This window comes from Branchiostoma floridae, chromosome 19 (genome assembly GCF_000003815.2).
Source record: "Branchiostoma floridae strain S238N-H82 chromosome 19, Bfl_VNyyK, whole genome shotgun sequence".
Lineage (NCBI taxonomy): Eukaryota > Metazoa > Chordata > Leptocardii > Amphioxiformes > Branchiostomatidae > Branchiostoma > Branchiostoma floridae.
This window is the reverse complement of record NC_049997.1, coordinates 4,940,563-4,952,939: the sequence shown is the minus strand read 5'-3', so window position 1 is coordinate 4,952,939 and position 12,377 is coordinate 4,940,563. Positions and strand designations below refer to the sequence as shown.

At 41.9% G+C, this 12,377-nt stretch overlaps 1 long non-coding RNA gene across 1 annotated transcript; it reads left to right on the top strand.

The window, feature by feature from the left end:
• The first annotated feature begins 4,936 nt into the window (after positions 1 to 4,936).
• LOC118406309 lies at positions 4,937 to 5,922 on the top strand. The gene is made up of 2 exons (XR_004830024.1): positions 4,937 to 5,013; positions 5,851 to 5,922. It is a non-coding gene; the product is annotated as an uncharacterized LOC118406309 (long non-coding RNA).
• Positions 5,923 to 12,377: the final 6,455 nt, after the last annotated feature.

The window sequence follows — 12,377 nt, the reverse complement described above, 5'->3', positions numbered from 1 at the left end:
CCGGCCTTCAGTGAATCAACATGACATGCCGTGTAAATGCATTTAAGTTCGCGGGGATTGAATTTTGCGGTAGCGGGAAAAATGTCTTTTCGCGGTGGTTTTAATTTCGCGGTAGCACCATGCACTGTAGTCTCTTACCGCCATGGAAAAATGTTCGCGGTGTTTTTTAAGTTCGCGGTGAAGCGGCCACCGAACATTAAACCTCCGCGAAAGTTTCTGCATTTACAGTGTCTGTACCGGTGCAATGACCCAGTGACTAAAAAGTTCACCATGTATTCGGTAGACTGTGAGTTCGATCCCGGCCGAGTCATACCAAAGACTTAAAAATGGCACATGCTGCTTTCTCTGCTTAACCCTTAGCATTTGGAAAGACTTCGGTACGTTCACACACACCAATACCAGTGCATGCCACAAGACACACCTGCACAAAAAGCACTTGAATTCACCATACTAGGTTCAAACAAATTCAAGGCACGCAAGGAAAGACACTGTGTCAACCTGCTTAGTTTGCTGAAAGCAGACCTAAAGCACAGAGGCCGAACCCTTCATACAACAGCAAAGAAACTCCAGGAGCTAAGGAAGCTTGCAGGATGCAAAGCACAGTGGAAAAAGATTAAGAAAGACTGAATGCAGCTATAGGACTTTCTAAAGACTATAGATGCAGAACCCAGTGACTGATGATGAATATCGGTGGATTCGCCCCCTGTTGTAGTGATTGCACAAAGATGTGTGGCCCAGGGCTACAGAAACGGGGATAAGCGCCGCCCTATGCACCATTTGGCGCGAGAAAGCTTATGCGGCGACAACAATTTCATTCTTACTTCGCGGCCGACCTGAATTATCATTCCAGTCACAAATGGGACTCTAAAATCATCTCTGACATTTCGATCATTCTTGTGATGGTTTTGGATATTCAAACCTTTTGACCCCTCCTTCAGACGACGTCCACCAATCAAGTTCAAGAAAAGTTGACGCGAAGGCTGGCAACGAGCTATAAGGTTTTGATGATTGACAGGAGAACACGGTATAAAACGCTTTGTAGTCCCCGCGCTTTCAGGCAGTCAGCAAAGAAGAACCTGGTGGCCTGGAGACAACCACTAACCAACTGTGGTGTGACACACTTGGCGCGATTTCGGTAGGTGGACAAGTTTTACTTCTTTGAATTTCTTTTCAAACTCTTCGCATCAGTGACTCTCTAACAAATTAACTTTCACATATTTCATTACGTATATCATCTAATATGACGACGATTTTTGTAAAAATCCGCGGTGAATTCATGGACCGACGAACGATAAGTTTGACCCAATATAGTACAGCAGCCGGCACGAACAAAACCTCTTTGTACGAGAGCTCAGTAGGACATTTCAGAACAGGTGTTCCAACAAGATCTGTGGCCTATAGCTATCGTGGCAAACCTTCTTGTTGGTGTCCATTCCATTAGCTTAAAATATTGCCTTTTCACGAGAATTGTCTGAGGACGGTGCGAGCCCGAGATATATTGTGTCGTGATCATTAGCGCCCCAAACCCCGCGTACCGTAAAAAAAAGCCAGGTTTGATTTCCAAGCGAACGATACACCCAAATTTCTGTTTGCTGATAAACTTGTACTATATGTACCAGGTAAATCGCCATATTGCGTAAAAGACCAGGTCTGTACTAAGAAGGTGTGGCTCCCCTCAAACACGGGACCTTCATTTTACGTCCTATTCAAGGGACGGCCAAGCGAAGCTAGGTACCCTTTTTGAACCTGTGGAAAAGTTGTTTATATATATCAGCTCATTTGAACCTAAGACCTCGTGTTATGGGCCAAACACCTTGCCGATGCGCCTCGTGCCTTTAGTTGTCTAGAATTCAAAATTCCGCGACCGTCTGGGTATCAACAACTTCATACAAGCGTAACCCTTCCAGTGAGTTACAAAGGGGTGATTAATAAGTTCTCGGCCTCACCTGGAAATAATAATAATCACAACTCAAATTTCAATGCAGAACTTCTTAGTATGAAGCCTTTTATTAATGTCCTCTAAACTTTAAATCATTGCGGTCATTACTTTCCAAGCCACGTTTTCTTGAAAATCAATAGGTAAGTGGCAAGAACAACAAGGCAGGGTTAATTGTGATCAGACATGTGTGGGTCAAGTTTCCCATGCTGTACATAAACTCTTGAAAAACATTGTCAAAATGTTTGATAATGATTCCCTTTAAGCTTTGCATTTTAAGTAGTCAGAAGTGTGTGACTGGCTTTATCTTTAAACAGCGCAAGTTGCCCAGCGCAACTCTGGCTGCAGCTCAATTGTCCATGTTTTTTTCCCTTCTCTCTTAACTAGCGTTACTGGGTGTCGCCTGCAAAGTAATATCACACTAATATGAATTTTGGTACACATTCATATAAGACTTTATACTTGACATCTAGGCTTTGAAATCTGAGTTGTGCTTATTATTTCTGGATGAGGCTGAGGACTTATTGATCACCCCTAATATTTGCCGAACACGAATCCACAGAAATCGCCAACGTTAATTTCAGCTTGGTTAAACGGCCGTCTCCTTATAATTACAAATTGGTCGGGGCCTATACAAATATTAGCACGCTCGAATCTGTCACTCTAAGTGTATTAGCACGCTCTGCCCACACCGTGATCTTTCTTAACGTAGTTGATAAGGGGTTAAGGTCTAGGCTTTTTGAATCGGGTTTGAATCTGACTTGAAGCACGCACTTTTTTTCGATACTTCTTTATAATTTATTAATTATCACAACACTGTCAATATTTGTAATTGAAATGTTGCTTTATATTCATTTTTGCTTAAATCATGCCATTTATATTTCCCACAACGCATAAATTAAAGTTGATTCAAATATCGGCTTTTTTTCCTTTAGCTGTTTTACCGTTACGGTTAGCCGATTTTGACTTGGTCCATGTTTCAAAGACTGTACGATCTCTTATGTCATACCTGTGACACGAAAACGTTCGATACGGGTGTTCCGGACCGGGCCATAACTTCCGTATCAGACCGGTTCGAAAGGCGTATCACACAGGCTTCATTCGAATAAATCGAACTGTTTCGAGCGGGCCGAGTGCGGCGCCATCGAATGTTCGAATACCTGATTCAGACGTTGGAACATTACTGTTACAACAATTTTTGTTCGAGAGCACCAAATTTATTCAACTTCTGGCGCATTTCGCATCAGAACAGGGGTTTTCTTGTTGGTATGACATAAATAAAATACAACACGGTGTATTCCGCATCACCCTCGGTCCCAGCCCTCCCGCGGGTCGGATCATCCTCCGGCCTTCGGCCGTCAGGCGATCCGACCCGCGGTCGGGCTGATACCTCGGGTGATACGGAATACACCGTGTTGTATTCTATATATATGTATGGGGGACAGACGTCGCTCGATCCCGGTCCAGTTTGTGACAGGCAGAATTTTTAGCAAAAACAATACAGCCGACGCTCGGGAGATTTCAAAATTTGGTGAGCTTTCGCCGACATACCAATTCGGCGGGCGTTTGCTTGAAATGCGACGCCGACTTTAAGGTTGGTTCACCTGCGTATATTTTCAAGTACGTATGAGGTCCGTATGGTAGTCTTATCCTCTATCAGGCTTGGCAGGAAGTTGGAAAATATAAACAGACGATATGCCAAACGTGTTAGCTTGTCGCAAACCATACTCCTCGGTTTGGCATGTTGTCTGTCTATGTTTGTCCAATTTCTGCTATTTTTCCTGTGGCATGTGGAGCCTGGTAGAGGTTAAGAATGGTCTACGGACCTCATACGCACTTGAAAATATATGCAGGTGAACCAACCTTAAAGTCGGTGAACCCACCTAGCTAAGGTTGCCCTGCTCGACAAGTTTGCGCTGTAAGATCCGGTTGCGCTGTACGTATGTAAAGGCGCGGTTCGAAGATTTAAATATAAAAAAAGATACCAGACACCCGAAGATTGCCGAGCGGACGAGTAAATTCCGAACGATATCACTGCCTCCGGGCGCGGCTTTTGATATAGTATAGTATTCCATATCTATTATAAGTTTGTACGCTTTAGAATTAGAAAATGCATCGTACTATCGTATTAAATGTTTCAGACTACTATCGTATTAAATGTTTCAGACTATGATTCGATGTACATGTACTATATTCTAGTATTGTGTGCGCTTAACACTACACTTTGTCACGTTTTGTAGCTGCCATCACCATAGAATATTGGACAACGATGCATTCATGTAGGTTTGCAAAACAGTGTACAGTTTTGATGACAAAAACATTTTAAAGATAAAGAACAATCTTGGTGATCTTTTTCTTTCTAGAAGGAAGACAACCCGTCATGAAGGTTCTCTGCGTGATCTACCTTGGATGCACGCTTCTTCTTTCTGCTAGCAGTTCAGGTACATAACCTACATACATTGGAAAAATACTATAATACATACATGTATACTTCCATGATGGACTGTAGATACATGACCGAAGGAAGAAAATTTTGACAATGACTATGTTTAAACTACAAATATTCCTCATGTTACCAAGAGCAAAAGTACAAAGACAATATAATCATATAACTTATGCCGTAACTTAAACCATATAAGAAGAACCTGTCATGTAACTTCAATTATATCAAAACTCTACTTCTTGTATTCATCAACAAAAATACATGTATAAAGTATTCTAATGATATCAAATTATATTGTATGATATGAAAAATGTTATAGATTGTCAATATCATATTAACTTATCATGTAATTTGATTATATCAACTTATCACTCATTGTCATTATCGACTAAACATATCATGTATTTTGATTTTAATTGCAATGAGCTACAGGTTTTATATAAACCTGTTCTCATTGCAATTAACAAATGATTCTGTCCTTTATCTTTAATTTTGATTATGTTAATTGATTTACATAAAACTCACCATTCATTATCGTTCACATAAATACGTTTTATAGCTGACAGTGACGAGGAACAGGAAGATGATGCCGAGAATGCATCCGGAGATGTTAGTCTTCTCCAGATGCTGGCAGGTGATGTATTATTTATTGATTCTTGATATGAAGCTAGAAAGCAAGCTCGATGGTACTTACACACGTATGCTGAGGGCCGTGCTTAACAAGTCATGGAAACAACATCCTACCAAAGAACAGTTGTATGGCAATATTCCTGCCATATCAACCATCATCAGGGAGCGTAGGACCAGATTTGCCGGTCATTGTTTTAGGAACAAAGCAGAGCAACCTAGTGAACTCATACTGTGGAAGCCAGCACACGGGTTTACACATGCAGGGCGATCTCGACAAACATACATAGACCAACTTGCTCGCGATGTGGGGTTGCGGGTTGAGGACCTAAAGAACGCTATGGGGGGGGGCAGAGATGTCTGGAAGGAGAGGGTGGACTTGGTCCGGGCAAGCAGCCCGCGATGATGATGATGTTGTTTTTAATGGGTTTGTAATTGCAATTGCAAGGTCATTTGACCAAGTCTTTGTCAGTGAACTGAATAGTAGACTGGTTGAAAAGTATTGAACTAGAACCTAGCAGTGAACATTGGTTTTGAAGAGTGATTGCATACAGGTGGCAAACAGTTGTCATTGAGAGGGTCCCATAATTAGGCAGGCCGGGGAAAGCAACCTTTGCTATGGAAGGACTTTAAAACTGGTAAATGGACAATAAACAATAAACAATATTTATTATCATCATTGTAAATCGTCGTCACTGCTTAATTCTGCAAGGGCGAGTCAACATCGTCGATGCTGGCGGATCCAATGTTTGTACGCCTTCTTTCTTTCACACTAGCAATATACATGTACAGCAACTCTTAGAATATTAACATTTTTTTTTCAATTGTTGTTCTCAACGTGCAGACAGCAAACAGACGCAGCAAGGAGCTTCCAAGAGAGTTGTGGACTTGATTCGTGATCTACAATCACTAGCAGGTAACTCTCAGCTATTGGTAATGGAATTTTAATTTCAATTAAAAGTATCAAGATTAAAATTTTCATGAACTAAAAGATTATTTCAGTAGATTATTGAAGAAATTCAACTTTGACATGTTTATTTGAAAGAATATTCTTTTTTTTACATTTTGGTGTTCAAATGAGATTGGATTGATATAAAACTTGACATATCTTCTCTTGTAGAAGAAAAAGATCTTGTTCCTGAAGAGCCAGACGACGGAATGACCCAGACGAAAGGCTGTGAAGACCATGAGGTACATGTAAAATATGTAGTAGAACACATCTGACTTGAAATACTTAGCCACATACATTAAGATCATTAAAACACCACACATTTCTTGGTGCACTGCCTACGTGCCATTTTATTAAGCGTTTTCAGTTACAGTTGCAATCACGTGGTTGCAATATACAAACACATTTCCTTAGAATACTACAGTTTGACAATCTGTTAAGTCAATAAAATGTTGTCATCCATATAGTCAAATCAACATGGCCTAAAGAACCCGTATCTGTATCTGTATAGCCGACATAACCGCCCTTCGGCGTAACACACCAGCTTCGCAGGCACGCGGCGCGGCAGCAGCTGTCTATATCACTGAACTAACCGTTACACCTAACTTTTGCACATCTATCTGCAAGCGTTCTTTAAAACTATCCAGAGAAGATGCCCCTACTGTGCTTGGTGATTATGAATTCCCCTCTACGATAGTTCTGGGAAAATGCTAAATTTCAACTCTTACGAATTCCTTTTTTAGGATGGCGACCAATGGGGCACGCTTGAGTATAAGAACTGTTACTGCCAAGGCCAGGACCGTTTCTGCTACCATGTGGACTGCCGTCCCGGTACTAAGGCTGTCCGTGACTCCGATGACCTCTGGAGCTGTCCGGATGGCTTCTCAACAGGTGAAGTTCATCTCCATGAAAAAAGGAAATGTAGTTCTGGGTAGTGGTGTGTACCTAAAAGCCGGGACTGAATTGGACTTGTAAAAAGGTTTAGGTCCAAATCCAAAAAAAAACTAAATGTCGGGAACCAAGTCCGGACTTGCGAAAAGCTATCTCTCAATTATATTCTCTTTTTTGTTCTAAACCATCTAAAACCTTCCATGTAGATAGTGAAATTTGCACTGGAAAAAAAAAATTCGTGTTTATTACTGACTTTTTGTGTTTACACTGGTTGTACATAATGTGCATGTATTTTTCACATTGCATGTCAATTCATGCTTACATGCAATTTTATATGTACCTTTTCTAGCACACAAAATAAGTAATGATGGGTTCAGGTCCGGACTTAAAGTCCGGGCCTGAAACTGAACTGCTGAGAGGGAACATGAATCCGGACCTGAACCTGAATATGAGTTTAAGTACGCACCACTAGTTTTGGGTGTGTCAGTAGTGTGTCTGTGTTTATGTTTTCGGATTCTTGTGTTCAGCATAGTTCAAAAACCTCTGGACGGATGATACTTGATACAATGATACATATATTTGGTATAATGAGGGTAGGTGTTGGGAAGACCTGATACGTAACCTTGGAACTGCATCTCTCATATCTTTTGACCTGAAGAACGTTCTACAGTCTTTCTTAGTGACAGGTAACTTGTAATGTAAGAAAGTGATGGTGTGTGTTTGGGCCTCCTAGCAGCTTGCTGTGGAACTGCAGAAGTACAGAAGGTAAAATCCTGGCGCAGTCTTTTTTCACCTTGTAGTTGTCACGTACCATGCCGCCGGACATAAAACGCAAGTGTGCCGCGTTTTAGTGTGACCGTAATTAGCAAAACAAGAAATGCTTTTTAAAAAGCTGGCAACACAGCCTGAAATAATTGTGAGAATGAAATGATGGGAGAAGGTATTGAATGACTGGACACATAAGGAAAAGGTCACGATTTTCCCTATCAACGTCTGCTTGGAGACTATGCCCCCCTCCCCCTTCTGAGCGTAAGCTGTGCTGCTATGGCAACGCCAGAATTTTTCTTCCTTCTCTTTTGCTGCAAGACAACTAATAGCCACAGTATTTCATCAGTCGAAATAAACATCACAACTTCTCGGATGCCGTTTAGATTGATAGATGGCTTGAATCGGCTGACGGAAGAAAAAGCGCCCTCAAGCGATCCATTGCTTCGTCGCAGCATGCAGCATGCATGCAGACATCCTATCTAATAGTGGACATATAGACTTGGCTGCGTTGCAAAAAGTGCAAAATTTTCACAGTGAACATACTCTGCTCAGTGAGATAGAGGCACAAAGAAAACAATTTGTAAACGAGCATGTTACCATGCTTTTGCAAACTCCAGATTATGACAGCTGTTCCGTACTAGTCTCTGTACAGACTTGAACTTTGAAATACAAAGAATCCCTTTTCTTTTTTACAGAAGAAGAAAATACTATCGACGTCAGGGGACTGGAAGATGAAGCTGATGATCCTCTTTTCGCAGAAGAAGAAAAGCCCCTCAACCGTGGGATAGATGACAAGGGACTTACGAAGAAGAAAGGTTGTCAAAACCATCAGGTAAGGCCACAGCAAGTAAATTTTGTGGATGGCATCAGCGCGCGCATTAATTTTCGCCTGATTTAAAAAAAAAAAGTTCTGCAGGGATGGTCAACATGACGATAAAGTACAAAAATGAGCAAATATGTTGTGTTGTAGCCTAATGATTGTACTTGCAGAAGTGACACTTGTGAGGTATGCAGGACTGTAGTTGTAGAAATGAAACTTATTGGATAGTTGTAAAAGTGAGACCAATATGGAAGCCATGAGTGTGGTACCAACTTTGTTGGTGATACCACACTAGTGTCACTTTTACCACACCAGTACGTGACTGAGATACAGGAATGAGTGCCTTGTTGGCGCTGATACCATGTTTTGTCCCTTTTATTCTTGTTACAACATACATCACAACTTTATGGTGCCTATTTATGAACTGTAGCTATCTTGTTTTGTTTTTTCACCCATCTTGTTTTTTTTCGCCCTATCGCACTATTTTTGCAGTCTGCAGAGGATGTCATCCATAAAATTTACTTGCTATGGCCTAATTATACATACATCACTATCATAAACGGTTAGTGGCGTAAAATGTGGTCATGATTAATTGAAACGATGCCAGCTACAGAATCCAGGACTCCTTTTGTGATCATCCTTTTTGCACTCTTCAATTTTGTTTACAACGTTTGAACGCTATGCTTCTTTGTACAAATAACTGTAAAATCATTTCCATTCAATTCCAGTAATTTTCCATTTAGGTTTGTATCATTTCAGGAGTACCTGCCGCCAGCCAGTCTCGAAGCATGATTAATTTTGTATAATGTTAAGAATGCTTGTTGGCTCAAAGTAATAACATATGCTGTCCACGGCTTGAAATACTGGGTGCATGTGCACCCAGGTGCACCCAAAATTGCAGCTGTGCACTCAATTATTTTCTTAGGTTTATGTATGTAAAGATATCAAAGTATACTAGTCTACATCATATTCTTGACATCTAAGTGTTAGAAAGATAATAAAAAATGTCTGTCATGGTACTTGTTTAAGAATTTGATAGCTTGTAAGTAAGTTTTATTATTAGGTTATTACCTAAATTTAAGTGGTGCACCCAAAAAAATTCTAAGCTGAGTGCACCAGTGCACCTAATCCCAAAAATGAATTTCGAGCCCTGTTGTCACTTTAATTGTTGTTATAACGATTGTGATGTCTACTTTTGAAATTTAGCCATCTTGTTTCCCTTGCCCATCTTTTTTCACCCTTTCCGACTGAAATTGTAGTCTACAGAGGATGTCATCCATGAAATTGACTTTCTGTGGCCAAACTAACGGTTTCTTGCTGAGAACATACAACCACCCAAGTGCGCTCTCCTTGCTTGAGAAAATCATGATAGCGAATAAAGAGACCAATGCTTTATTCTCACCGACGTTTCGTTCAGGGCCTCATTCTGACTGGTTCACATTGTACTGTAGGACAGCAAGTGTCGCTGCTCACAGTTCACAAAACGTAAAGTACCAATCAGAATTTCCCTGAAGAAGGGGGCAGACGGTCACCAAAACGTCGTGAGAATTGGTTGTGTAAAGTCCTACAGTTTATTCAAGGACCTACCAACCTGTTAAGACTATTCCATCCTCCTAACGCCCGGTCCCCAACGACATCAGCAGTAGTAGTAGTAGTACTAGTAGTAGTAGTAGATGTAATGGAAGTAGTAGAAGTAGAAGTAGAAGCAGTGGTAACAGTAGTAGCAGTAATAGTAGAAGTAGTGAAAATAGTGGAAGTAGTAGTAGTAGTAGTAGTAGTAATAGTAGTAGAAGTGGTAACAGTAGTAGTAGTAGTAGTGGAAGTAGTAGTAGTAGAAGCAGTAGCAGTGGTAATACTAGTAGTAGTAGTAGTAGTAGTAGATGTAGTAGCAGAGGTAACAGTAGTAGCAGTAGTAGTAGTAGTACTAGCAGTAATAATGAATGTCAATGTGTACTTACAGATGCCACGGAAAGTCACACAGGTCTACGCGCTGATTGGAGGCGGGTATGCTGTCTGGATCACTGCTCTGCGAATCAAGGGACGCACAAGTGAGATTCAAGCCAAGGCACAAGAGGCGCAACAGAAACTGAAGAGTTTGGAACCAAACCTGGAGAAGTACTTTCGCTATGGTAAGTTTTAATAATCATCTGGTGTATTTTGCCAGCCAGTAGGTACCCAAAGTATGAGTAATGAGGCTATTTAACGTGGTCGAGGCACCTCCTCGAGCACGGGACCCCCGTTTTACGTCCCTCCCGGAAGACGATTTCGTGGGAAATTTCGTGAGGCTACAGCAATCCGGACGTTCTTGGTTGGTCCCCCATCCAAGCACTATCCGGACCGCGCGTTGCTTAACTTCCGAGATCGAGGGATCGGGTGTACCAATGCGCCACGCGGCAATGATGCCAACCAAAATTGATGCGGGCATGCAAATAATAAACTCTACAAAGAAAACAAGTTGCATCCTGTGAAATCTAAGTGGTCAGGAATGTAAAACAAATGAGTATTGGATACTGAACAGAAGGATCTTCAATTTTGAAGTTGAACTTGAGACTGACGTTGGCCATATATAACATTATCATATTTTTTTAAACATTTACGGCATATATTTGCTCATTTTTCAGCTGCTTTGTACGATTTACCGCATGGCTGCACACTTTCTTTTCAAATGGCCGAAAATTAATGCACGTGCGGATATCATCCATGTAACAACGTGGACTTATGTTTAAAAACACTTGTGTATTTTAAACTAGCTTAGTTGTATTCATGGCTACATTACGGGGTGCTTTCCATTTGAAAATTCACTGAAAAGCGCCAGCATAGGTTTAAATGTTACATAATGTAGAATACCTACTCATCATCATCGGTCGATGTTACCTACTAGGTTTAATGAAACAAACAAACAAACATCTTGAATTTTATTCTTCAGGAAGCTGCCCCTCCGGCTATCAGCTGAAGAGTAGGACGTGCTACAAAGCATTCAGCAGCTTCAAGACCTGGTCTGATGCCGATGCCTACTGCCGCACCCAAGGACCGGGCGGGATGCTGGCAATGGCAAAAGACAGCAGCATCAACAGCTTCCTCATCAGCCTGAAAGATGCTGCAAGCAGCTCATGGGGGTTCTGGTTTGGGTTGAATGATAGAGCAAGGGAGGGTAGCTGGAAATGGCCAGATGGTACCTCTCTGGGGTCCTACAAATATTGGTCACCGATCGAGCCAAACAATGGGGGTAAGAATTGGTGGGGCACACCCTTGGGTAACGAAGATTGTGTGGAGTTTTTCAGGACCGGGTGGAGGAACAGCAACTGGAACGATGCAGACTGTGGCAAGACAAGATACTTCATCTGTCAACGGACACCTGAAGGTGAGTCGTAATGTTTAATCTTCAGGTATACAGGTGGCATAAGGAGTTTATCTGGCCAAGGAGTGACAAAAGGAGTTAAGTCTCCAAGCAGACCCTACAGTGCCTTAGAAATAGTATCAAAGCTGGCCAAGGAGTATAGCCGGCCAAAGGGAGTCAAACGGGCATCGGTGCCGGCTATACTCCTAGATCCTTGGCCAGCTTTGATACTTTCTCTTAGGCACCGTAGGGCCTGCTTGGAAGCTAAAGGAGTTTAGCTGGTCAGGGAGTTGCATAAGGAGTTTAGTCTCCAAGCAGACCTTACGGTGCCTCGAACATGGAAATTTGAACCCCAGGGATCTAGGAGTGATTCCCGGCCCCCATGCCGGTTTGACCCCCCTGTTATACCGCTATACCCCGCAGGGCGGCTTTGCTTACTATTGTCCGCGGGGATGGGGGGGTCCGGCTTTGGAGGACTTTACCTCCCTTCGTCCCTCATTGGGCGCCGATAAAGGGCCTTAGGGCCTCCCCGTATACTGAGCCTTGATAATTGAGGAGCTCCTTCCGGTTCTCCGGTGCTCGACAACATTATCTTGCGGTGCCGCC